Here is a 25,086-nt window from a genome sequence, read left to right as displayed (position 1 = left end):
CTTTGGTAAGTGGTACCTCTCGAGAAAATTATCCATTTCTTTTAGATTTGATGAAGTACAGGTTTTTAAAGTATGTCCTTATGCTTCTCTGGATCTCTTCAGTGTCTGTTGTTATGTCCTCCATTCAGCTCTAATTTTGTTTATTTGGATCTTTTCTTATTTTAGATAATTGGGATTTGTCAATCTTATTGAATTTCTTAAAGAACCAAGTCTGTTTCATTGATTCTTTGTAATTTTGTTTGTTTGTTTCCATTTTATTGATTTCAGTCCCAAGTTTGATTATTCCTTGCCACCTTCTCCTTCTGGATGTTGTTTCTCCTTTTTGTTCTATTTTCAGGTGTGATGTTAAGTTATTAATATGAGATCTCTCCTTTTTTAAATGTATGCACTTAATGCTATAAACTTGCCTCTTAAAACTGCCTTACTGTGCCCCTCATCTTTGGATATATTGTGTTTTCATTTGCAGTCCATTTAAAAAGCTTTTAATTTCTTTAGTTTTTGCCTTGACCCATTTTTTTTTTCATTCAGGATTGAGTTATTTAGTTTCTAATGATATCCAGCTTTAATCCATGGTGTTCAGGGATGCAGAGTATTATTTCCATTTTCTTGTACCTGTGGAGATGAATTTTGTGCCCAAGTATGTGGTCAATTTTGGAGAAATTGGATGAAATGTTCTGTAAATATATGTTAGATCCATTTGGTTTGTGGTATCATTCAGCTCCAACATTTCTCTGTTTAGTTTTTTCTTGATGACAAACCCTGTCTAACAATGAGAAGATGTATTGGTGTCACTATCACCGTGTGAGAGTCCATATGTGCTTCTAACCATGGTAGTGTTTATTTCATGAATTTGGGGGTCCTAATGTTTGGTGCATAGATATTTCAAATTGCAATATCCTTTTGGTGAATTTTTTCCCTTAATGAGTGTATAGTGTCCTTCCTATCTCTTCTAATTAGTCTTGGTTTGAAATCTATTTTGTCAGGTATTAAAATAGCTACAATGGCTTGCTTCTTGAGTCCATTTGCTTTTAATATTTTTTATTATTTATTTTTTTAATTTAATTTTATTTTTTTGGTTTTTTTGAGACAGGGTTTCTCTGTGTAGCTTTGCACCTTTAGTGAAACTCACTTGTAGCCCAGGCTGGCCTCGAACTCACAGAGATTCTCCTGGCTCTGTCGCCTGAGTGCTGGGATTAAAAGCGTGCTCTACCACCGCCCGACTGAATATCTTTTTCTATCATTTACTCTGAGGTGATGTTTGTCCTTGATGTTCAAGTATGTTTCTTGGATGCAGCAAGAGGATGGATGCTGTTTTTTAATCCAGTCTGTTTGTCTGTGTCTTATTCCTGGGAAATTGAGGCTGTTGATATTGACAGTCATCAATAAGCACTTGCTGATTCCTGTTATTTTGTTGTGGTGGTGTAGGGATTCCCCACTTTGATTTGCTAAGCTGAAGTTATTTTCATGTGTTTTGGGGATGTGGTTAACCTCCTCAGATTAAAGTTTTCCTTGTAAGTGCCTTCTGTAGAAGTGGATTTGTAGATAAATATTGCTTGAATTGATTATATCATAGATGTAATTATTTCTCCACCTATTTTGATGGAAAATTTTACTGGGTATAGTAGTCTGGGCTGGCATCTGTGGTCGCTTAGAGTCTGCAGCATATCTGCCCAGGCCCTTCTAACTTCCAGGGTCTTCATTGAAAATGAGGTGTTGTTTTAATAGTTCTGCCTTTTTATATTTGTGTTTTTTTTTTCTGGCAGCTTTTAATATTCTTTTTTCATTCTAGTTTAGTGTTTTGATTGTTGTGTGCTGTATGAAATTTTCTAGTTCAGTCTCTTTGGTGTTCTGTATGCTTCTTGTATCTTGACAGACATCAGGTTAGGGGAATTTTCTTCTACGATTTTGTTGAAAATATTTTCTGTGCCTTTGACTTTGGTTTCTTCTCCTTGTATTCCTATTATTCAGATTGTTTTTCTAGTGTCCCTGATTTCCTGGATGTTTTGTGCCTAGAGATTTTTAGATTTAACATTTTCATTGACTGAAGTGTCCATTTCTTTTATCTTGTCTTCAATACCTGAAATTCTTTCTTCTATCTCTTATATTCTGTTGTTGAGGCTTACCTATGAGGTTCCTGTTTGAGTTCTTAAATTTTTCATTTCCAGTTTTCTTTCATTTAGGTTTCCTTTATTGATTAGAGTTCTACTTTCATGTCTTGAACGGTTTTCTTCATTTCATTTCTTGCTTTCATATATTTCATTAATGGATTTATTCATGCCCTCTTTAATAGTTGTTTTGAAGTTTTTCCATTTCTCATGGCCTACTGTAGTAGGGTTGCTGGCTCTAGTGGAGACATATTGTTGTTGATGGTTGATGGTGTTTCTATGATGGCGTTTAGACATCTGGGTTTAAGATGTTTGTAATTCTAGGTAATGATATCTAGTCTTATGTTCATTGAGTGAGTGTCCCTTTCCTTGGTTTCTGTTGCCTTCTCAGAATCTTAGGAGAGTATGGTGGCTGTGGGTTGCCTAGTGTGGCTATTGGTTATCCTGGGTAGAAAGTGTTTCTGGGTATTGGGAGTTGATTTGAAGGAATTGAGATATGCTAGAAGGGATGGGGGCTGAGAGAACCCACAGGAGGGAGGAAAGCTGGGTCTGCTGGGAGCATCTGCATTGTCCCCTGGGAATGATTGCAGAGAGGAAGGAGAGGCCCCAGTAGGTGAACTGCTACATGGCCAAGGGTGAGTCTGTGTAGTTAGGGAGACAGGAAGGAGTGTGATGATGCCACGTATTCTCAGTCTGGTGTGGCCAGTGGGTTTCCAGAGAGACAGAGACAGAGACACAGAAAGAGACACACAGAGAGAGACAGGCAGAGAGAGAGAGAGAGAGAGAGAGAGAGAGAGAGAGAGAGAGAGAGAGAGAGAGAGAGAAGAAGAAGAAGAAGAAGAAGAAGAAGAAGAAGAAGAAGAAGAAGAAGAAGAAGAAGAAGAAGAAGAAGAAGAAGAAGGGATGGGATGAGACAGGAAGGCTGGAGGAGAAGATCTATATAGTGCCCCTGAGGATGGGGGCAGAGAGGAAGGAGGGGCTGCAGCAGGTGGTCTTCTGCAAAGCTGGACGATACTGGGAGTGAGGGTTGGATTGAAGGAGAGGAAGAAAAGTAATTATCCCTTACCTGATTCCCTGTCTGATGAGACCATTGAGTTCCCAAGGTGTGCCTTGGGGGTTGGTGACAGACAAGGGGGTGGGTAGAGGAAGGAGGACTGTAGATCTTCATTGTCTCCTTGGAGTGGGAACAGAGAGCTATTCACCATCCTTAATTAGCTCACCACCAATATGTCGTTTTGATTTTTTTGGTATTAGTAAGTCAGCACATAATTACCTTTTTATAGTAGAATCTGTTGTAACTTTTCAGGAAGATTTGTTTTTTTGTTTTGTTTTGTTTTGTTTTTTTAAAGTTTGGGTGTATGAGTGTTTGCCTGAGTGTGTGTTTGTGCCGAACATGCATGCCCAATGCCAATGGATGCTCTAAAAACACACTGGATCATCTGGAATAATAGTTACATATGGTTTGAGCCACCACGTGGATTCAAACCTGGTTCCTCTGGAAGGACATTATGTACTCTTTTTTTTTTTTTTTTTTTTTTTTTTTTTGGTTTTTCGAGACAGGGTTTCTCTGTGTAGCTTTGTGCCTTTCCTGGAACTCACTTGGTAGCCCAGGCTGGCCTCGAACTCACAGAGATCCGCCTGGCTCTGCCTCCCGAGTGCTGGGATTAAAGGCGTGCGCCACCACCACCCGGCATTATGTACTCTTAAATGCTGAGCCATCTCTCCAGCCCCCTAAGTTGTAATTATGATACCAGTGTGCTGTGGCATAATGCTTTTGTACCCTGGCTTAATAAAGTGTTGATTGTCCAGTAGCCAGGCAGGAAGTACATGCAGGGCGAGCAGACTAAAGGAATGCTGGGGAGAGGTGGAGTCAGGAGTTGCCAGCCTCCACCAGGAAAAGCAAGATGTGAAAGTACCAGTAAGCCACAGCCACATGGCAATTTATAGATTAACTGAAATGGGTTAAGTTATAGGAGCTAGCTAGCAAGAAGCCTGAGCCATTGGGCCATACAGTTTGTACATAATATTAAGCCTTCGAGTGATTATTTTATAAGCAGCTGCTAGACTGTGGGTGAGAGAAATTTGTCCTGACTGTGGGCCAGGCAGGACACAGGAAGACTTCTGACTACACCAGTAGACATGCTAACATAGAAGGAGAAAGCTCACGAGGCCTCCACTCCACACAAGGAACTACAGGCAACTAAAGGAGGATCAGGAGACATTGTCTCCCCCAGGAAAGAGCACACCAGTTGGTTATCCAATACCAATGTAAAAAAAAAAATTGGGGATGTGCTCGCTTCGGCAGCACATATACTAAAATTGGAACGATACAGAGAAGATTAGCATGGCCCCTGCGCAAGGATGACACGCAAATTCGTGAAGCGTTCCATATTTAAAAAAAAAAAAAATGGGGAAATACTTCATTTTCTTTTTTTCTCACTGAGGATTTAAAGATGTGTTCTCATTAAATTGCCTAGCCTTGGACTTGTAATCTTTCTGCCTTCCACCTCTAGAGTATCTGGGATTACAGTGCTATCAGGCCTGGCTGGAAGCATTTTAAACTCATCTTTTTGTTATTGATTTTTTAACTTGCTCTTACAATAGTTAGTTAATATACTCTAGGGTTTAACTGTTTGAAATTCGTTGAGTGAAACTAAATTTGAAATGCAGACTATGATCAATCTCTACGTTTTACACACTTGAAAATGTGTATATTCTGCGGTTTCATATGTGGGTCAATTAAATTGTTTTCCTTCCATATGTATGTCTATGATGTACATGTGTATACATGTTCTTGTGTGTGAGTAGAGGTGTGCACATGCCATAGTACACATGTGGAGGTTAAAGACACACCTTGGGGTTGGTCCTCTCACCTTCCACCTCCTTTGAGCCAGGTGTTCCTCTGTCTCTGTCTCTCTCGGGTTATTGTTTGTTATTGTGTGTGTCAGGCTAGCTGGCCATTGAGTTTCTGGGAATACTGCCTTCTTCACCTCCCATCTTGCTATAGGAGTGTGGGGATTACAGATTCGTGCCACTGCATCTGGCTTTACATGGGTTCTGGGGATTTGAACTCAAGTCCTTAAACTTGTGTGACAAGCACATTACCTCCTGAACTATCTCTTCAGTCCTGTTTTTCCCCCTTAATCCAGGTGTTTACTTATCTTCTATAAGTACAGTTTTATCGGTTGTCAGCATCAATGTGACCCATTATGGTTGAGAATTTATTTTTCCTTTAGCTGTTTTTTTTTTTAACTTATACATTTTTAAGGCAATTTCAATTTCTGAAGTCAAATTTGGAGTTGTGATATATTTCTAGTTAGCTAATCCTTTTGTCATTATGTAATACTTCTCTTTCATCATTAGAAACAGTCTTTGCCACGGGCAGCCTGGGTCCTCACTGTTCAGGCTGCCTGAGTGCCGCCTGGCATTGTAAGGATCCTGGCAAATGGGTGCCACTATGACGAGCAGGTATATGGTGGAGAAATGAGAGGAAGAGAGGTGCAGTGGTTCATGTGCTGTGGAGAGAGACAGAACTGAAGAAGCAAGAGCAGCAAGGAACGGGCTGATGATAAGGAATGAGTGATGTTGGTAGCCTGCTTCCCACCTGGGACCAGGATGATGTCCTGGCCTGGGCTGCCTCTTGGGGCCATGGCTAGGTCTGCGGTCCTACGGTAGCCAGGGTCTGTGTTGACGTTCATAACCCATGACCTGCTGGAGTATGTGAAGGCAGTAGTCCTGAGGAATGTTACCTGCAAGATCCCCATGACTTGATACAACAGCAGGATGTCTGAGAGGAGTTCCGGTGAGGGTCCAGTGATGATGGTGTGCCAGAGGACCTGAACCAGACCAATGACTCATTGCAATGAACATTTTGTGGATGGGGCTGATTGGACAAAAGGAGTATACGGTGTGACACACAGCAGCTCCCAACGCCACTAGGATGAATGGAGAGGTGTTGGAAAGATGGAAGAGTGAGGTGGGTTTTTTGTTTGTTTGTTTGTTTGTCTTGTTTTTAATTGTTTTGGGGTGGGGCTCTAGGGGGATGTTGCAGGGGTGAGAGGAGGATATGGAGGGACTGGGAGGTGAGTGTTATTGGGGTGCATGGTGTAAAATTCCCAAAGAATAAAAAAAAAAAAGAAATGCTCTTTGCATTTGCCTTATAATTACACTGATTAGTGTTTTCTCATTATAGTTTTTCATCTTCTAATTTATTATCCTTCTTTGTCCCTCTATTTAACATCTGCTATTTGTAAGTCATATGTAGCTAAATTTTTAATGCAGCCTGACAAGTTTGCCTAGACTATGTCCTATTCAGCGCACTTCGTGTGACATAACTCCTGGTTGAGTTGGGTTTAAAGAGTCCATCTTCCTATGAGTTCCGATCTTAATAGTCCCTCCTCTCTTTCTCTTTTGTGATTTTTTTCTTTTTTTACAGTATTTCCCTCACACTGAGTATTGCCTGTTTGTGTATTCTCTTCCTATCATGGGAGTGGATATTTTAAAGCTACAGCATACATTCTCAATTTATAAACTTTAATACATAGTAATATCTCACTTTCCTGAAAACGTCTAACTTTTTTTTTTTACTTCTTTTACATGTCCTTCAAAATGGAATTAACTGGTAACCAATGATTACATTTTACAAAAATTTTATTTCATCCTGGGTTTAAGTACAGTAAGTTCTGCCAATTTTAAGTGTATAATTTATTGAAATTTAGCAGGCATTTGCATGTAGGTAACTACTGCCATGGTCACAATATAAAATATTTCCATGTCCCTTGTGCCTTTTTTTCAGTCAATCCTCTGCCCAAATCTGGTTACCAAGTATCTATGGATCTGCTTTCTGACACTGAAGTGGTCTTTTCTGTGAAGTCATACGCATGTCATCATACACAGTCTCTTCTGTCTGGGTTCTCTCACCAAGCACAGTGCTTTTGAGACCTAGTTGTGCTATGGTACATACAAAGACTTTGTGCCTCGGGCTGCTACTGTGTGCTGTGTGCAGGGCCGGTTCACTCATTTGGATTCTTTGTTTTTTCACTCACCACTTGATGGACATTTGGTTTGTTTCTGGAGTTCACCTATTCTGAATAAAGTTGCTATGAGAACTCACATGCAGTATTCCAAAGACATATGCTGTTATTCCTCTTGAAAAAAACCTTGGGAGAATCAGAGGTGGACACTTAAAAAGAGTAAAGAGCGAAATAAAATGACCTGAAAGAACTAATGATATATGTACAGGTACTCTGCATGATTAACATGAGTTAATAATCATTAAAATGGAAAAACACTTTTTGAGATTTAAAAAATGTTATATTTAACCATCTAAGAAACTGCTAAATGCTCCCCAACTGCTATGTAATTTTATTATTCTATTGCTAGTGTGTAAGAGTTCCTGTTCCACATTGCTCATAATAGCTAGTGTTTTCAGTTTTAAAATTTTCAATCATTCTAGTGGGGAATCACCTTTCCCTATTGACTAGCGATATTGGGAATTTTATTTGTATAGATTCTTTTCTGCTCATTCTGTCTTGCTTCTGTTTTGGGTGTTTTTTGTTTGTTTGTTTTTGGTACTAGGTCTCAGGTAGCCTAGGCTAGTTTTACTTTCTTGCCGAGGCTAGCCTGTAACTCCGGATCTTTGTGCCCACTTTCCCAGTACTGGCGCTATAGATGAGTGTGGTGATATTGTGTTCCCCAATATATTGTGCACCCTAATAAACTTATCTGGGGTCAGAGAAGAGAACAGCCACTAGATATAGAGGCCAGAGAATTGTGGCACACCACCTTTAATCTTAGCATTCCACAGGCAGAGATCCTTCTGGATCTCTGTGAGTTCAAGGCCACACTGGAAACAGCCAGGCATAGTGACTCACGCCTTTAATCCCAGGAAGTGATAGCAAGAAGCAGAGAGGTATATAAGGCGTGAGGACCAGGAACTAGACCTGGTAAAGCTTTTAAGCTTTTAGCACAGTTCAGCTGAGATCGATTTGGATGAGGACACAGAGGCTTCCAGTCTGAGGAAACAGGATCAGCTGAGGAAATTGGCAAGGTGAGGTGGTTGTTCTGCTTCTCTGATCTTCCAGCATTCACCCCAATACCTTGCTCCAGGTTTATTTTCATTAATAAGACCTTTTAAGATTCATGCTACAGAAGTGTGCTACCATGCCAGGCTCCATTTGCCCATTTTAAAACGTGTGCTCGTCCTCTTTTTTATTATCCCCTTCTAAGAGGCTATTTCAATTAATTTATTATTGTTATTAGTCTTTTATTACATATAAGTTGTGTTAACATATTCACTCATTAATTTAATGGTGTCTTTCAAAGGACATTAATTTTCATTTTAATGCAATTCAGTTTATACATTTGTCTTTCACGGTTAATAGTTCCTTTCTTTTTTTCTTAAATGATTGCACAAAGTGTTAGGCTTTATTGTGACTTTTTCAGACATGATTTGTTTTTGACTCTCTTCCTTTGCCTTGGCCCCATATCCTTCTACCCCCAGTATCCCACTTCCCACTTACATGTCAAATGTGTTCCAATCTCCTTTCCTTTGCTCTTCCTCAATTTTCTCCCCTTATAGTCCCCTTCCCAGTTTTATGACCTATTCCCACACTGATCACACACACACACACACACACACACACACACACACACACACACACACTAAAAGCTAGTATCTGCATGTGAGAAAGAACATGCAGTATTTGTTTATTTGAGTCTGGTTTACCATGTTTAACATAATAATTTCCAGATCAAGTCAATTTTTCTGAAAATTCCATGATTTCATTTGTTTTTTTTTTTTACATCTTAAGAAAACTCCACTGTATATATGTTCCACATTTTCATTAGCCTTTCATCTGTTGATGGGCATCTAGGCTGGTTCTATTCTTTGACAAGTATTTCAATGGTAGGTTGTAAAGACCTTTGGGTATGTAACCAGGAGCGATAGAGCTGGGCCATATGGCAGTTCTATTTTTAATTTTTGAGAAACCTCCATACTGATTTCTATAGTGCTTGTACCAGTTTATACCACTTCAGACAAGGAACGGGGTTCTCCCTGACAACCTCACCAGCATTTGTTACCTACTTTCTTGATGATAACCATTTCTCACTGAGGTGAGAGGGAATCCAGAGGTAGTTTGGAGAGGAGTGCTATGCAGTTCTGTCTTCTGGACATATCATGGCTATTGCAGTCATGAACTCACACTAGGTGGGGTTACTTAAACAAGACCTGTATAAGACCAAGACAAGCAAACTCTACCATACATGGATAGATGACCTCCAGGACTCATCTTATTACTGAGGATCTATTATTGGTTGATAGTTCCTGGGAGGAAAGGATCATTCTTTTTTGAGGATCATGTCCATTGATAGGATTCCCATTGTTCCATGGATGAACAGTAGGTTATAAAAATAAATTATGAAAACACATGGAGTTGAAATGAGGATGTGTTGAGGGGACTACAGAAAGAATTGGGGGTGTGATGGTGTATACATGATCATATTTTACTATATACATGCATGAAATAAAAATTGTTTTATGTTTATTTAGTTTTGATTTACATTTCCTTGGCAGCCAAGGACGTTGTCTACTTTAAAAAATACACATTGGCCATTTGTGCTTCTCCTTTTGAGAATTGAGTATCTTGGTTATCAGCTTATATATTGGCTGGAAATTTGAGGTATTCAATGTTTGCTGTCCTTTGCAAATCCTAGATAGTCAGCTCTTGACTAAAATGCAGCTGCTAGTGATTGTTCTCCCAATTTGGAGGTCTTTGTGTTCACTCAGTTGATAGTTTGCTTTTCTGAGCACAGAGTTTTTTTCTGTAACAGGCTTTCTTTTGGGTCACCAACCAGCTCCCAAATCATGACATGGGACTTCCTATTAATTATGAATGTTCAGCCTTATCTTAATTCTTGGCTCACTAACTCATATCTTAATTTAACCTATTTCTCTTCATCTACCTTTTGCTTCAGGACTTTTTACCTTTCATTCTTTATGTCTTATTCCATGTCTGTCTGTCTGGTGGCTGTCTGGCTAGTTGGCCCTGGGCATCTCCTTCACTTTCCCTCTTGTTCTCTCCTCCTGATTTCGACCCTGGGAGAAGGAATTTCCCTACTTATTCTCTCTGTCTGACAACCCTATCTATCCCTCTACTGCCTAGTTATCGACCATTCAGCTTTTTATTAGACCAATCGGGTGCCTTAGTCTGGGAAGGTAAAGTAGCAATACATCTTTATATAATTAAACAAATGCAGCATAAATAAATGCAACATACTTTTACATTGTTAGAGTAATATTCCACAACATTTTTCATTTCATGTAATTCCATTTGTCAGTTCTTGGGGCCATTCCCAGTACTATTGGGGTTCTTTTAAGGAAATTGTGCCTTTATTTAACAGCTAATATCCACCAATGAGAGAGTACATATCATGTTTGTCTTTCTGGGTCTGGGTTACCTCACTCAGGATGATTTTTTTCTAGTTCCATCCATTTGCCTGCAAATTTCATGATGTTAATTTTTTAATAGCTGAGTAACTCTCCACTGTGAAAATGCACTACTACATTTTCTTTATCCATTCTTCAGTTGAAGGATAGCTAGGTTGTTTCCAGTTTCTGGCTATTATGAATAAAGCTGCAATGAATATTGTTAAGCAAATGGCCTTGTGGTGGGGTGGAGCGTCTTTTGGGTGAGTGGCATAGCTGGGTCTTGAGGTAGATACATTCCCAGTTTTCTGAGGAACTGCCATATTGATTTCCATAGTGGCGGTACAAGTTTGTACTCCCACCAGCAATGAAGGAGTGTTCCTCTTGATCCACATCCTCACCAGCATGAGCTGTCATTTGTGTTTTTGATCTTAGCCATTCTGACAGGTGTAAGATGGAATCTCAAAGTAGTTTTGATTTGCATTTCTCTGACGGCTAAGGATGTTGAACATTTCTTTGTTTCTCAGCCATTTGAGATTCCTCTACTGAGAATTCTCTGTTTATATATGTACCCCATTTTTAATTGGATTATTTGGTTTCTTGAGTTCTTTATCTATTTTGGAAATCAGCCCTCTGTCGGATGTGGAGTTGGTGAAAAATCTTTTCCCATTCTGTAGGCTGCCGTTTTGTCCTGTTGATAGTGTCCTTTTCCTCACAGAAGCTTTTCAGTTTCTGGAGGTCCCATTTATTGATTGTTGATCTTAGTGTCTGTGCTATGTGCATTCTGTTCAAGAAGTTGTCTCTCACCTGCTCTTTTGCTCCTGCTGAATTGCCTCGCCCAGCCTTGATAGGAGGGTATGTGCCTAGTCTTATTGTAACCTGTTATGCTGTGTTTGGTTGATGTCCCTGGGAGGCCTGCTTTTTAATGAAGGGGAATCAAGGAGTAGATCTGGGGAAGAGGGGAAGTGGGGGTGTGGTGAGAAGGAAAGGAAGGGGAAACTGTGGTCAGGATGTAACATATGAAAGAAGAATTTTTTTAAAAAAAGAGAAGTGTGCCTTTGTTTATATCTTGAAGGTTTTTCCCTATGTTTTCTCTGGTAGTTTCACTGTTTCAGGTTTTAAATTAAGGCCTTTGATCCATTCATTTTGAGCAGGACAAGATGCAAATCTAAATTTATTCTTCTACAGATGCATATTCAATTTTGTCAGCACCATTTATTACATAAACTATCTTTCTTTCAAGTGTGTGATAGTTTGAAAGAAAATGGAACCAAAAGGGAGTGGCACTATTAGGAGGTGTGGCCTTGTTGGAGGAAGTATGTCAGTATGGGATGGGCTTTGAGGTTTTTTTCTCAAGCTTCACTCAGTGTGACAGTCAGTCAACTTCCTATTGCCTTCTGCTCAGGATATAGTCAGCATCACATCTGCCTGCATGGTGCCATGCTCCCCATCATGATGTTAATGGACCGAATCTCTGAAACTGTAAGCCATCACTTCGATTAAATGTTTTCTTTGCAAGAGTTACTATAGTCATAGTGTCTCTTCACAGCAACAGAAACCCTAACTAAGACAAAGTATATGCTTTTGATATCTTTGTCAAAAAAAATTAGATGGCCATAAAGCTCTATTGGTCCGCTATCCTAGTCAATTGATCTATGTGCTGCATGCACCATGCTGTTATTTGTTATTCTTTCTTTTTAGAATTGCTTTGACTATTTGTGGTCTTTTGTATTTTTATATGAAGTTTTGAGTTCTTCCCCCTGTTCTATGGAAAATGCCATTGGATTTTTTTTTGAGAATTTCATACATGAGTGCCATATTGACATCATTTTTACCCTTCCCTCCCCCTCCAACTCCTCCCATATCTTCTGCACTTCTTATGTTGTTGACCTCTTCTTCTTCAATTATTTTTGTCACATATATATGTATGTATATACACATCCTACTGAGTCTATTTAGTGTTGCGTGTATGACTATATGGTTTAGGCCTGACCACTGGTGGTTTGATAAAGTATCAGAAGGCTGTCTCTGGAGAAGACTGATTCTACTTCTCTGCACCTGTAGCTCTTCATCTACAGGTGGAGCCTTGTGACATCTCCCCTGTTCACATTGACAGGTCCCTTGGTGTTGTCATTATGTAGGGCTTCTTTGGATTACCACATTGTTTAGATTTCCTGGGTGCTGGCACTCTGTCATAGATACAATACACTATCTTGCAGTGGCTGTCCTAGTCCTCTAGCCCTTGCAATCTTTTTGTCCCCTCTTCGATGATGTTTATTGAGTCTTAGATAAAGATGTTGTGATGTGGATGTATCAATTGGGGTTGGGCACCCTGTAATCTGTTGTTCTCTGCATTTTGACAAGTTGTAGATTTCTGTAATAGTCTCCATCTGCTGAAAAAAAAAAGAAGCATTTGGGGTGAAGGATGAGAACTATCCTTACCTGTGGGTAAAGGGTAAGTGTTTAGAATGATGTTAGGAATTATACTGGTTTAGGAAAGTGTCAGTTGTAGGTTTTCTTAGAATGTATGACTTCACTTGCTACAGAGTAGTTCACTGCATTTGAAGTACCAGGCATGAATTCTCTCCCAGTGAGTGGGACTTAAGCCCAATTGGGCAGCTTTTGGTTATCCCCGTAATATATGTGCCACCATTACTCCCCTGAAATACCTTGCTAAACTGTTCATTGTTGTGGTTTATAGGTGTCACAGCTTCGTAGGACTGTTGATTGCTTTTCTACCTTGGCAGCTTGTACATCTGAAGATACCATGAGAGCAAAGTCCTCAGAGAGGAGGATTCCAGGTTGCTTCCAGATTGATTTCTCCAAATCCTGTGTCTGAAATGTGTGGTCTTCAGCAGTTCATTCTCTTAGACGTTGACGGCTTAATCTTTTCCCATTTGATAGTCTTTTTGTTTTTGAGAAGTCTGAAGTTTATAGAATATAGAATAAGAGTATTAAGCATAAATAGTTCTCACATATTCCCTTACCCACGTTACACATAACATCTCCTATTACCAGCATCTTGCAGCAAATTATTACTAAATACTAGTATATTATTGCTAGCATCCATGGGTCACATAACTCCACTTAGCACTGAACATTGAATGGGTTCTGAGCCATGTAAAAGTTGTCCCCATTATAATACCCTACAGAACACATGCTCTAAAATTCCCTGTTTTATTGCTCATCATTCCCTTTTCCTCCCATACCCAATGACAACCATTGATCTTGATGTTTTCTTAGTTTCTCATTTTCCAGAATGCTTATAATTAGAAACACAGTATTCCACATTTCCAGATTCACCCCTTCCTTCACCACATACGTAAGGTTTTTGTTGTTGGTGCTGTTTAATGTTTTTCATGACTCAGTAGTGCATCTCTTTGTGTTGCTTGGCAACATCCCATTGCATGGATGTGTCACTACTTGCTTATTCCGGTGCATGTTGAAGGGCATCTAGATTCCATGCAAGTTTGGACATCTATGAAAAAAGCTATTTAAACATTGGTATATAGGTTTTTTTTTATGAACATTGGTTTCCAACTCATTTGAAAAGTCTGTAGTTGCCAGATCATGTGATAATCTCATTTTTGATAGAAATTGTCATACGTGCAGTATGATAGAAAATGTCTTCCAATGTGGCTCTGATATTTCACATTCCCACCAGAGGTGAGTGAGCATTTCCAGCACTTATTTTCGGTGTTTATAGTTTAATCCATCTGAGTAGATATATGGTATCTCTCTGTTAATTTGCAGTTCCCTAGTGGCTTCAGACATTCAGCATCTTTTTGTATTTTTCTTACTGTTCTGTGGATTTTCTTTGGTGAAGATTCAGTTTTGATCATTTACCTATTTTGTGGAATTTTAAGAGTGCATATTTTGAATACTAGTCTCTTTCAGCTCTATATTTAGTAATATTGCCTTCTAATCTACAACTTCCCTGTTTATTCTCTTAATAGTATTTTTATAGAATTTTTAATCTTGTGAAGTATAGCTTTTCAATGATGTGTGTGTGTGTGTGTGTGTGTGTGTGTGTGTGTGTGTGTAAAACTTGCCTGTAAAATTCTCACAATCCTGGGTTTCCAACTGTAGTGTCTTGTAATAGTAGCTTTCTAGTTCATTATTTTGTTCTTAAGCCTTTCATTCTGTTTACCTGCCCAAGAAGGTGCTAATTTTAAGGGAGAGGAAGGGGACCAACAGAAAGAGGACAAGGGGTCAGGATAAGGGAGTGGAGGATCAAGAAAAACAAGACGTGCATGAAAATGTCATAATGAAACTACTTTTATACTAATTTTAAAAAGAAATTACCTTTCTACACAGCTCACACAGATCAACAAATAACGCTAAGGATTTTAGATGACTGTTTTCACTTCCCTGAAACAGAATCTTGACCTTGAATCCTCACTGCCCTCGTAGTTCTGAGGTCTAGTGTTTGTCTGTCTGACCCTTTAGATTGCTGGGAGCATGTGCTGTTCAACCTCTTCACCCATGGCTCTGACAGGCTGGAATTACTTGAGGAAAAGGAAGGATAGAACATTGTGTTCACCTCAGTGAGTTCCATTATGTCTGAAGGTTGACCCTCAAATTCTGGTGAATAAGTATTTCTCCAATGCATTCAAAGTAAGAGTTTTAAAACTATGGAATTGGTTTTGTTTGTTCTTGACAAGAGAATTGATCTGCTCTGAACCAGTCTTCTGGATTGCCAAGATTTGGTTTAAAAACAAATTCGAGAGCTGAATGTGGTAGCTCCCACCTACAACCTCAGCATGTTGGAGGCTGAGGCAGGAAGCTTGCCTGGAGTCTGAGGCCTGGCTGAGTTACAAGTAAGATCCTATCTCACAGTCCACAGGGAGCTTGCTTGCCTATAACCCTTTGCATCTGCCTCTGCCTTCTATGTGGCATACCAAACAGCAGAGCCTATGATGCCTTTTGTCCTCTAGATTGCCGGTGCTCCTCTGCCCATTCTCTCCTATAAACCCAAGAATTATCATCATCCATGGTGCTTTCTCTTGTTTCTGTCTTCCTGTTGTTTTTCCATTTGACTGACACATTCTTCTGATCCTCCTCCACATTACTTAATTATGAATCTATCCATTCCCTTGTTAAACATCACTCTTTCTGGGGAACATTCCTTGAGCTCCTCTCTTAGGCAGATTCAATGGTGTTCCCATGTAATATCATTGAGTATTTTACAAACTCTAATCATGATACATGTCACATTGTACTTGATTAATCTTTTGTTTCTCAGTCTCTCAATTTGCTCTGTGAGCTTTCCTATCACATTATATAGCAGGCCATGGCTCAATTCACTGTTCAATGACTGTGCTGTAGCAAGAATCTTAAAAGTTCTTACTAATAAAATCAAACCTGAAGCCAGGTATTGGTGTGAACACTGGAAGATTAGAAAAGCAGAACAAGCTACAGCTTCCTCACCTCACCAATTCCTCAGCTGATCCTGTTTCCTCAGACTGGATTCCTCTGAGTCCTGATCCAAATGTATCTCAGCTGAACTGCTGCTCAAAAGCCTGAAGCTTAACCAGCTAAAAGCTTCTAGTTCCTGGTTTTCACGCATTATATATCTTTCTGCTTTCTGCCATCACTCCCTGGGATTAAAAGCGTGTGGCACCATGCCTGGCTGTTTCCAATGTGGCCTTGAAGTCACAGAGATCCAGAGGGATTTCTGCCTCTGGAATACTAGAATTAAAGGCATGTGCTACCAGTGCCTATCCTCTGTTTAATATTGTGGCTGTCCTGTTCTCTGACCCCAGATAAGTTTATTAGTGTGCATAATATTTTGGGGAACACAATACCACCACACTGTGCATATGAACTATTAATTCATCTGCTTGTTTCACTGTAGTTTTCTACACTCTGATGGTTGTGATAATAAAATATAGAATCAGCTATTGCTCTCATGGTGCTTCCAATTTTCCTTTGCTACTCCTTTCTTTTAAAAGTCATGTTGTTTCAGCCAGAATGTCTTCTCCTCGTTTTTCTTTCTTTCCATTTCCCTAGATATATTAAGCTAAATCTCTTTTCCCCCACATTTTACACTCTTAATTATTGTTGTACCCTCTATATGGTGGGAAGCCAAGCATCTCACATGCTGATACTTCCAATCTCAAAGAGAAATTATAATGTTTTCATTATAATCACAAAGAATATTTTGTTAACAAACACAATTATTTTATCTTTGTTTTAAGTGACAAGACTGACAAATTTTTGATATTAACTATTGAAAGATTGATAGCAAATTCTTCCTTTGATGCCACCTTGCTATTTTTATGTTTGAATTTCCCTGATCAACTTGCTATATTGTGTGTATGTGACTGTGTGTGAGTGTGTGTATGTGTGTGTGAGTGTGACTGCGTGTGTGAGTGTGTGTATGTGTTTGTGAGTGTGTGTGACTCTGTGTGTGTGTGTGTACACAGGAAGTGCAGTTCTGTGTGCATATGCGTAGAGAATGAGATCAGAAAGCAGGAACAATACAGCTTATCTGGAAGCACAGCGCAGTCTGCACTTCAGCTGCAAGACAGCTGCAAGCCCTCATTGGCCACAGGGACACTCAGTACCAAAAGCAAGTGCAGGCCAGGGAAATGAACTGCCATGCTTTGTTTAGAAGCTGCAGGAAAGATAATAGACAGTGGCTTCGGCATATTTAGAATTCATCTTGGGTTTCTTAAACCATCAGCTTTCCTCAGCTTGAGGCTGGTTAGGGATAAGAAGAAAGCACAAAACTCTATCAGGATATTTGTTGAAATGCTCATAGCGGCTAATGAAGGGAGAAAGGGATGTGAAGAACAAGGACTCCCCACTGAGGATCAGTGGGAGGCAGGCAAATGAAGTACAAACAAGACAAGTCTCTGGGATGAAACTCAAGTCAAAGCTGCTGTCACCTTTCCTCCTAAGTTAGCTCTGTTGCTGAGACATGAGGGTCCCTGTCTCATACTCAACCCGATTTCCAGTTCCCAGCTTTCTCTAGTTCCCAGATTCTGGACCATCTTTTCATGTCCGCATGCTTCCACGTTAGACACCTTCAACCCCAGCCACGAGTCTCCCCACTCTTCCTCAAGCACAGCATGGACCCATCATGTGACTTTCTCCACAGAGATGTTTGTGTCTCTGTCGTTCTGAATGGTGCCTGTCACTGAGAATGGGTTTGATGTCCTGTTTATCAGGGCCTTTCTGCTTGTCTAGGTCTCTGGATCCTTTGGAAATCACACGGCACTGGCCACATTCTGCCATTTAAAAAAAAAAAAAAATTGATGAAATTTGTTTTGGCAATTTTATACACACATCTGACACATTCTTATTACTTTTACCCCCACAATATCTCTTATCTCCCTCCCACTCCTGCCAGTGCCCTCTCCTCCCTACAATCTCTTCCCCACACTTGTCTCCTTTTGTTTGTTTTTAGACTCAGAGAATTTGCTTAGAGCCATTTGTGTAGCCATGAATTTGGAACCATCTACTGGAGCCTTGTGGGATCATCAGGGAGAACACAACTGACCTACTCTTCCAGAATCTACGAGAAGCCACTAGGTCAGCAAGAGGCATCAGGGCCTCCTGACCCCTCCCCCATCCATTCCTGGTGGTTGTCGAGCCCATTCTAGCTCTGTGCATGCAACCGCGGCTGCTGTGAGTTCGTGTTTTCAATGGCTGTGTCATGCCCAGAAAGTAGCATTTCACAGCCCTTCACCCTATCTTCTGGCTTTTAAGTTCTTCCTGTCCCCTCTTCAACTGTATTCCCTGAGCTTCAGAGGAGGTTATATAAATGTCTTGTCATTAAACTGTCACTTAATTCATAGCATCTGGAGCAGTCATGAGGCTCTGCATTCATCACAGTTCACTGCAAAGAGTGACTTCTCCAATTAAGCCTGAGAGTAGCATTTCCCTATGGGCATTTGTATAAATATTTAGAAAGCAGTTTGACTCCTTGTCAGTTTAGCTAAACTATGGTAGTATGTTTTTTCAGGGTCTCAGGAATGGGGGTTTTGCCATATTTACAGTACCAGGAATGGATTTCCTTCTGCAGAGTGGGCCTCAGATGACAGCAAAGAGCTTTTGGTTACCCCCATTGCATTCATGCCATTATTGCACAACTGGACATAGCTTGCCTGATGGGTTGGTATTGTAGTACATAGAGTTTACAGCTAAGTCAGACCATTGATACATTCTCTTCCCTGGCAACCTGCAAAGCATCTTCTTACAATATGTATTGAGAGCTGCTGGTAGCAAAAGACCATGGAAGTATACAGCAGGTGACAACTAGTACTCAGAAAGTCAATCTATCAGAACCAAGAGTTCTGTTGGAGGAAACCATCATGCAAGGCATTATGGAATTACTGCCTTTTGTATGAATTGGCTGTCTCTTATTGCAAACTTCTTGTGCAATAACAGCTATGATATCTCCCCATTTACCATGCATTTCCATGTTATGTGTACATGTAATCTCATGATTGCATCTCAATCTTATGGGCACATATCATTGTTGATAGTCTAGAAGATGGTTTCTTATTTAACTGTACATTTTTTTATGAATAGAAACATGCTAAAATATGCTTCATACTAGGTCTATTGTTCCATGTGGCTGTAGAACTTTGAGGTCTTGTTCTCTATCCCTAGCCGCTAACAAGGCAAAACTGGCTAAAATAGAACTTTCACAGAGTGGAATTTCAGGTGCCTGGCTTTGTTGGATAAAAACCCTTCAGAAGAATTATAGTGAACCAGAACTGATAGTGCAGGTGTCTGGCCTGGGTTTATCTCAGTCCTTCAAGAGATCAATAGTATTTATGTTGCCCTAAGCTTCCTCCACCAGCACCTCCCCACTCTGATTCAAAAAAACAATTAACACTTTGTATTTACTTCTACACCAGTTTTTAATGAAAGATTTTAGGCTCAGTAGACTAATTATGTATAGGTCCTGAGATTCAGGTGATTAACAGAAAAAGGCTGTTAATTGACTAACCATGTCTGGATATTATTAATCACATAAAATAGTACACATATTTTTTTGCCTTTTCCTTAAATTTCTCATTGGTTTAAATTTCTTCCCTTGTAACCCTTGTAGCTCTCCCTTTAAGAGATGGCCAGAACTTTTTACAACCTACAGCTGCTGTCAGTCACCAATTAAGCTGACCAAGTCTTTTCCAAGTCTGACTCTTATCAGAGTACTTGTCCCTGAGAGTTTACTTTGTAGTTTTTAGTAACAAGTTGTTAATGAGTGGATATACATATATGTTTGAAGGGACAAAGAGGAGAGGAAGGTGGAAAGAACTAGTAGAATAATGAGAGAACAGCAGGAGGGACAGAGAGGAGCTAAGTATGAGAACAGAAAAGAAGCTGTGTAGATAGAGTTGATTTACAAGAATAAAGTGAATGGACTAAAGAACTCAGTGTGCTTAGATTCATTGATATGCCTCAGATTAGATTCCCAGCTGGTTGTTAGATTCTTCCACAGACCCTGGGAGAAAGCAATAGGGACTGGACCTCTATTGTTTTAGATAAATATGAAAGCTAGTCAAAGGGGAGGAAGCTTCTAGTTAAGTTCAGCTTGATTTCTCTATATCTTGCACTGAAAGTATATGGTGTATTCAGCAATAGGGTATTATCATCTTGTTCTTTGGGAAATCAAGAATTATAGGTACTTGTATTATTTTGAAGATGCTGGGGCCTCATAAGGTGGCATCCCAAACCTGGCACTGGGGTTTTTGTCTTATAACTCATAGCTTCTAGGAACAGCGTTATTCAGCTTCTCATAATTCTCAAACTCTTTTTAAAATTATATTTTAATTGGATTATGATATAATAGGTCTCCACGTGACTTTCCCATACATGCTATGATTTAACTCAGCTCCTCATCTTCTCCACCCCCCACTTCTCTCCCTGATTAAACCTTTTCACCCCTCTATGCTTTCATATTACCTACATTCTACTACCCTCACTCCCCTAAGACATCTCCCCACTTCACGCTCTTTCTAGTTTCCTGGCTTCTATAGGTATTCCAAGTCAAATACTTAGAAATGTGAAGGACCCACATGTGTGAGGACATGCAGTGTCCCTGGCCCCTGGGGCTTGGTTTACCTCACTTGATATAATCTCTAGCTATATCCATGTACCTATATGTTTCATGTTTTCATTCCTTTTTATAGCTAAATAAAATTTTATTATGTACATGAACCACATTTTTATTATCTGCTCATCAGCTGATAGACATATAGGCTGATTTCATTTCCTAATTACTGTGAATGCAGCAGCAACATGAGCGAGCATCTTCAGAGGAGAGCGGAGAGTCTCATGGGTCTATGCATAGGAGTGGGATTGCTGGTTTCTATTTCTAGCCTTTGGGGCACCACCATGTTGATTTCCATAGCAGCTGCACCAGTTTGCACTCCAACAATGAATAAGGGTTCTTCTTTTCCCACAACAATGCCAACATTTATTGACACTTGTTTTTTTTTTTTTTTATAATAGCCATTATGATTGGTGTAAGGTAGAATCTCAAAATAATTTTAATATGTATTTCCTTGATGGCTAATAATGGTGGTTCTTGTCATATTTGGGAGTCTGTTGTATGTCCCTGTGGCTTCTTCTTTTGGGGTATGAATTCCATGAGTGTCTAGGCTTAAATGTGGAATGATCTCCCTAACTTACAGAAGCAGAATGTAAGGTTCAGAAAGATTATACTATGCGCCATCATTTCCACAACTGGGAAGAGGGGATGGAATTCTTTTGATGTCACCTTCTAATTTTTCCATGCTATATTCTGCCTTGATAAAGATTGTGAAATTATCTTAATGGAACCACTGGTCTTTATGTTACAAAGATAAAATAGCCCTAAATGACTGTTTACATCTAGGTACATGCCGCTGAGTAAGTTCATGGAGAAGAGCCTTGGCTCATGGCTTGGAATTTGCAGCTGCCTCAAATCTCTAACTGCATTTGACTGAGTCAGTTGAGAGGGTATTTTCGGCTTTGCTTTGCCTGAGCTTTATGTGAGCGCTGATTAAATACAACCAAGCTTTCCTCTTTCCTCTTCATCTTGTCAAAGAAGAGGCTTTCCTTTCTTCCCCAAGAGGAACCCTGGAATCTCATCAAAGCAAATGGTTTTACTTAACACTCATGACAAACCAAAAAAGAAAAGGCAGGAGATGATCAGGAGTAAATCCAGAGTTCTCACAACAAAAAGCACAATCTGGGAGTGCAGATGAGAGACAAAACTATCAGCATCACTTGATCTATCCACTGAGAAAATACTTAGAGAGGAGCTGAAATGCCTTGGAGTCTTGTAGAATATAGGACTGTATGAAAACTCATTTTTACACACAACATTCTGGAAGAGATGGCATGGCACCCTTATTTAGTGTGGGGGAACAAGGTCCCTCACTTCTCTGTGCTCTTTTGCAGGATATTGTAAAATTAGAGGGCATTCTCACAGCATTGTGCTTAGAAGCATACTTGAATCCTCTTTTGTTGTAAACTGCTCTTGGACAATAAGAACACATCCTCTTTTGATGTTGAACATCTAACTTCTCCAGGATGTAGGTTCTGAGGCAGAATATTATGCATTTTATTTTCCAATATGATTTTTGTGGTACTGATACCACATCATTGAAGACACACTCAATGAAAGAAAATGTTCTGCAAAGAGTGCTAAGGAGGCAATTTAATTTGCCTCACAGCTTTCTTGCCTTAGGCTTAAATCTGGTTTAGATCCCACAATGAAATATTTCCCAAGTCTCAGATACAAAGTTCCCAAAGAAGTTTCGCTCCATCCCAATATTATCAATGAATCGCCACTTTTCTTTTATGCTTATCATTGTTCTAGTCTTGGGTGATATCATATCTTGTGACCCCAGGTCACCACATCCTGGATTGTAGGAGGGCTACAGTGTACAATGACAGCTTTACCCTTCTCTTGCTCTTACAGGGTCATCAGCTATTTGGACAACTTCTAGGGAGTCTTCTTGTGTTAATGAACAATAGGATCAACTACCACGGACATTAACTGTGTCTTGCTCCCCTGTATGGCACCTGATTTCACTGATTGCTACTGTCCCCAAGCAGGTTCCCTACTGCAGCCCCTATGACAATCGGTGTCTTCTGGGATCTACCACTTCTCTGTTGCTGTCCCTACGTCCACCACCTGTGGGCACTGTGTCTCATATCACACCCCTGTGCCTTTGCAGACGCTCTGTGACACATAGCTATTAGAGCACAGAGTAAATATCTGCCTCCTGAGTCACACCCTGTGAGCAGAGCTACAAAGCAATTCTCTGTGCCTATCGCTTTTTGGTGATTTTATTAAAAACCGTAATTTAATTTGTAGCCCCCCTGAAAGCTCCTCCCTCAGGGTTGAGCTTGGAACAAAAGGCGATGTGCACTCTTCTTGGTGCCCCCTCTCCCCAGCAGCCTTTTCTGAGGTTTTGCCATGGGGCCCTTGTCTGCATCCTTCCTTCTACTACAAGTTAGAAGCATGCTTAAAAATATGTCGGGATCATTTTCTCTGGTGCTTTATTAGTTTTCTACTGTTGCTGTAACAAATTATTGCATATTTGGTGGCCTAAAATAACACAGATTCATTAACTTTCAATTCCAGACGTCACAAAGGTCTGCTGATTCAAAGTAGGTATTAGGTACCTTCTGGAGACTGCAGAGGGAACTCACCTTTTCTAGTTCCTAGAGAACCCTTCCTTTGGCTCATGGCCCTTCCTATCACTTATTTATTTGTTTGTCTATTTATTCATTTGAAGCACTGGGGACTGAGCCCAAGGCCTTACACACACTAGGCAAACACATCACCACCTAGGTTTTTTGAAAGAAGACATCATTATATATCTCAGGCTGACCTAGACTTCATGATCCTCTGTCTCAGCTTCCTGGATGTTGGCACAACAGGCATATGCCACCATTTGTGGCTTTGACTTTTTATTAGAAAGGGTTTGGGGGAATAAGAGGATAGATACATGTGACACAAAAGTCCAAAGAAGACAGCTCAGGGAGGAAGGGTACAAGCATGGGGGCAGCAGAGCAGCAGGGCAGGAAAGGGGCGTGGGGAAGAGGATTGACAGAAAGAATGCGTGAGAACACCCTAATAAAACCCACGACTTTCTATGTTAATCACAAGAAAAGTGTATACATTTATTTCAAAAACAATTTTTTTTCAGTATCAAGAATAGGATACGGGCTAGGCGGTGGTGGCGCACGCCTTTAATCCCAGCACTCGGGAGGCAGAGGCAGGCGGATCTTTGTGAGTTCGAGGCCAGCCTGGGCTACCAAGTGAGTTCCAGGAAAGGCGCAAAGCTACACAGAGAAACCCTGTCTCGAAAAACAAAAAAAAAAAAAAAAAAAAGAATAGGATACGGGGCTTTATGCTTGCTTGCTAAACAAGCCTCTCTCTTTTTTTCTTTTCTTTTCATTTACTTTACTTTTTGGGAGTTTTTGAGATAGGGCCTCATGTGACTAGACCGGCTTCCAATGTTTTATAACTGAAGATGGCTTTGAATTCCCGATCATCCTGCCTCCATCTCTCACATGCTGGAATTACATGCCTCAGCCACCATGTGTGCCTGGCTTTCTTAAAATTAAAAGCACTGGTCATCACTGTCCAATTCTTTCTCCTGACTCAGAAAAGTCTCCCCCTGCCCCCCCCACACACCTGGAATGACACAATTTCCTGTCTTGTAAGGATCCCTGTGAGTTCCTTGAACCCATCTGGGTAATGCAAAACAACTCCTTCTTGCCAACCTCAGCTGGTTGCTTCATTGCACCTGCGCAGTAGTTACTCTGTTGTGCATTGCTGTAGTCAGTGGTTCCAGAAATTAGGATTGGTTGTGGGCAGTTTGCTTAGTGTTGGATAACAGTTTCCTTGGAGATTGAAACATTCTGTCCTACAGGAAAGCTCTTTAAACAGGGAGCTAAACAACTTAAAGGAACTTCAGGAAGTCCCTGAAACTGATCAGATTCACTAGGCCCCTCCCTTCCAGAATAAACAGTAAAAGCTGAAAATCCCTTTCAGAGGAAAGGAAGCTGAGCTGCAAAGAAAACTCTGAGATCAGACCAGCTGCCTGAAAGAGGTTTTCACTAAAGTTGCTTAGAAAGGACACTCTCTAACCTGATGAGCTGCCTGCAGGTTGTGCAGTGTGCTCCAGGTTCCCAGCTTCTGTGAGCTGTCCTCTGTGCTGGAGTATCCCTTGGTGATACAGCTGTCTTTGAGTTATTTCTACTCCTGTAAGTAATTCCTCACCTTTATTCATGTAAGTAATCCCAATAGAACTTATTCTTTCACCACGTCAGACTTTGGTAGTATCTGTACTTTCTCATGGGATCACTAGCTCAGTCAGTAGAAGTGTGTGTTGCCTCTCACCAGAAAAGTTTTGTCCCACAACTCTTACCTACTGGTCACAGGTTCATTTTTGAGAGTGTAGCTCAGTGGTAACAATTCACCAAGGCTATACATATGCTGTGGATTGGGGGAGGAAAACAGCGAGGGAACAGGGGTCTGAGACATGGTATTTCTTGATTCACTTGCTCCTGTCCTTACGGCAGATAATGTCA

At 40.2% G+C, this 25,086-nt stretch overlaps 1 non-coding gene across 1 annotated transcript; it reads left to right on the top strand.

Moving 5' to 3' along the window:
- The first annotated feature begins 4,394 nt into the window (after positions 1 to 4,394).
- On the top strand, positions 4,395 to 4,501 carry LOC114706310. The gene has a single exon (XR_003736510.1). It is a non-coding gene; the product is annotated as a U6 spliceosomal RNA (small nuclear RNA).
- The last annotated feature ends 20,585 nt before the right edge of the window (positions 4,502 to 25,086 follow it).

This window comes from Peromyscus leucopus, chromosome 6, assembly GCF_004664715.2.
Source record: "Peromyscus leucopus breed LL Stock chromosome 6, UCI_PerLeu_2.1, whole genome shotgun sequence".
Classification (NCBI taxonomy): Eukaryota; Metazoa; Chordata; class Mammalia; order Rodentia; family Cricetidae; genus Peromyscus; species Peromyscus leucopus.
Note: the sequence above shows the minus strand (reverse complement) of the source record. Positions and strands in the feature narration are given on the sequence as shown.